This window comes from Harpegnathos saltator, unplaced genomic scaffold (genome assembly GCF_003227715.2).
Source record: "Harpegnathos saltator strain DR-91 unplaced genomic scaffold, Hsal_v8.6 scaffold295, whole genome shotgun sequence".
NCBI classification, from domain to species: domain Eukaryota; kingdom Metazoa; phylum Arthropoda; class Insecta; order Hymenoptera; family Formicidae; genus Harpegnathos; species Harpegnathos saltator.
This window is the reverse complement of record NW_020230089.1, coordinates 1811240-1814719: the sequence shown is the minus strand read 5'-3', so window position 1 is coordinate 1814719 and position 3480 is coordinate 1811240.

The window sequence follows — 3480 nt, the reverse complement described above, 5'->3', positions numbered from 1 at the left end:
AGAAGCAAGAATAAATTCAATATTTTTATTACAATTCTGTGCTTTTCTTCAAAGGTATACGCAACAGATCGACGGCATCCTTTAGAAAAGGAAAAAGGAAAAGAGGTGAAGAAGCAAGGAAAAAGAAAAAAGAAAAGAATATTTGTCTCACAATTGTGCCTATTTTTCCACTCAACAATGACTAGTTTTTCCAATAACACAACACTTATCGACTTTCCACAGAGTAAGGGTGCTGCGGACTAACGAGAGGTCGCAGCACCAGTTCCATCGACGCAAAAGAAAAAAAGAACTGGTGATAGAGGGTTTACAGAGTTTCACAGGCTTATATAGGGTAAACTAGGGTAAAGTGGTTATGACATTCACAATATTATTTCGAATAGTGTACGCACATGGATTATATTATAAATATCAATTATCTTTAAGGATGATTACAAAAAAACGCAACTAATCGTTATATACGCACAGCGTCGTTTCGAATTTCTTTTATATATTCTCTATTATATTCTCTCAAATATATACACACACACACAGTCTAATTTTCCTTTGAATTGTCCTTGACTTATACGATGGGGACAACTCATCTATCGGGCCGACGACTTTTTAAGAAAAGTTGAACAAAAGGGACGGGCCTGATTATCTGGCTACTTTGCGCGCTCGGCTTCTCAGAGCTGTAATTTCCAGAATTTAAGAGATATTGCTTTGAAATTTGAAATTACATTTTCAAGTACATTTTCAAAGAGTACTACTATCAATTAAGCCAAAAAAAATTTTTGAAAATTTTTGATTTTTTGAACTCTCTAAATCGTTCGCGTTTGGCGCATGCGTACTTCTTCTGTGAAGGCATCAGTCTCGTTATTTTATAGCCGCACCTCGTATAACGATTAGTTGAGTTCAGAACGCCGGCACGTTGCTATGCCTTTATAGACGCCAATTTATTTGTTTGTTTTATTTTTTCTTAATTGAAAAAATGTCAACATATCCGAAATCTCATGAAGAGCGACACCGTGCTTCAGAGCCACAAAAAAAAATTCACGGCAATCGTTTTATTAAGCAACGTGAAAGTGAAAATGTGATTTCGAGTGCATCTAAAAGAAAACTTAGCAGTGCTGATAGTCACGACATATGCTTAGGACGACATTGTTTCACCGAAAAAATCGTATTCTTAATTTTAGAAAAATTCCCTCTAAAGCTTTCTTCTAATCGAATATTGTAAAAAGTTCAGAATATTCCCCTCTAAAAGTCTTTTATTTAGAATAACATCTAAAATAAAGAAAATATTCTAAAATATATATATATATATATTTCGTCGCCAGTTGGTTGACGAACGACACTCGCGCTCGCGCATGCATAAACTATAGTCTACATATATACATATATATATACATATATATATGTAAATATATACATATATATATCTACATATATATATAGTACGCAGCTTTTATTGCGTTGTCGTATCGTGTCCTGAACGTGTCCTGAACGTGTTTCGAAGGAAGTCTAATCTAGTGATGTAGTGCTGAAAGGAGTGGAAGAAGTGAAAAAGTGGCTGCTTGAACATAATTTATCGGAATTAGTCTGCCGTTTTGAAAGTAAGTACGAATTGTTGAAAAAGTATATGAGTATTACGTAACTTAGACTGAAATGATTCGTCAAAATAATAGCGAAACAACGTTGAAACGATGTCGATGTTGTTTCGACAAACCGTTTCTGACTGAGAAGTACTGATGCATACTCAAACCTCGTCGACAGTCTATCCATCCAACAGCCGAGCGTGTGTCGCCACGTGAATACAACGTGCATTCCACGTGGATTCGACGTACTTTTTGTGAGGCTACTACTATTTATCCATGTTAGAGGGATATTCTAACTCTTATTAGAATATCTCATTAGAATATTTTCTTATACTTATATTAGAGGGAAATCCTCTCTTTTTTATAATATATACTTGGCGCGTATTTTAATGGCAAATACTCTATACTTTAGTTACTTTTCTATAATGTAGAATAAAATTTTTTCGGTGTTAGGAGGTCATACAAAACATGAACGAGAGTTTTAACTCTACGAAGTGGGGTCTTGTTCCTAAGCACTTGCATTCGGGCGCCAAAATAATTGAAATTGCTGTTTTTATTGCTGCTTGCATCTTGAATGAAAGATATTATTCAATATTGAAGATGATGAATGAATTAGAGATTAGAATTGGTCAAAATGCGAAATTTTTTGCTGAATTGTACGATGACTCACGTATCAAGAGAGGAGAGCGCCACAGCTTAAGCAACACCAAAGAGACTAAAGCAGCTCGTAGAATGGAATTGATCCAAGAAAACGAGTTCCACGGAGAAAGTGAGGGACTATTATATGTCCCTGGAATAGCTGATTAGTCTCAGATTGCTGTAAGTTTAAAAAAATTACTACTCTTCTTAAAAAAAAACTTTAGACGCGTTTTTCTCAAAACCGTATTTTTCAGTTTGGCGCCGGTGATAAAAAAAAACTACTTGACAGATTTAGTTGTTCCAAAAAAAGTTAGAAAAATTATTAAATTCTCTTCCATATGAACTAAAAAAATTCAGAAAAAAGTGTTTTTAAGTATGTTTCTTTACTAATTAAAGACAAAATTTTTGGGCGAAAATCGATTTTGTCTCTTTAAATCACTGAAAAATTATAAAAATGTTAACTTTTAGTTAATTTTTTTAGTTCATCTACAAAATATGTAATAATTAATATTTTACTTTATTTTTTTGTCAGACAAAATTACGCTCGCTATTACCGGCGCAAGCAGACACCGTGACTTCTTTTTTTATTGTCTTTTCCAGCTTTTCCTACATGTACAGAGTATCCTATTTTAAATAGGATACGGTAGAAATACTTGCAGTTCAATGTCTAAAAAATTCTTTTCTTTACTATTAAAAAAATTTTTTTTATCTTTCAAATGTTAATAAAAATGCTGTAAAAGATTCATGAATAGAATATCAACTTTAAGTTAAAAAAAAAAAATTCATGAAAAACATTTTTTTTGGCCTTCTAAACCAGGCTCCCGCCTTAAACACTGAAAAGGTTACTAAGTTTTCCTTAAATATCTCAAAAAATATAAGGTGAATAAAAAATGTTTCAAAAGTTGTTAAAATTAATTGACAGAAAAAGATGATATAATAAAAAGTTGGGATTTCCATTTAAGAAAAGTAATGATCAGTGAATATTTCAAAAATGGCGCCATCATAACCAAACTGATATATTTTTATTTTATGTCTCTCTTAAAACCATACAATTTTTGTCTGAAATGTTTTTCCGTATCTTTCATATTTTTCGAGATATTTGCCTGGGGAATTTAAAATAGGATACTCTGTACATGTAGGAAAAGCTGGAAAAGAAAAGAAAAATAAAACATCTAACGTGCGCGTTAGAACGATCGGTGATGTTCCTGCTTCGTTGCACTTTTCTCAAACGAATTAATAACCGTTTCATTTCTATTATGTTATTCATTTC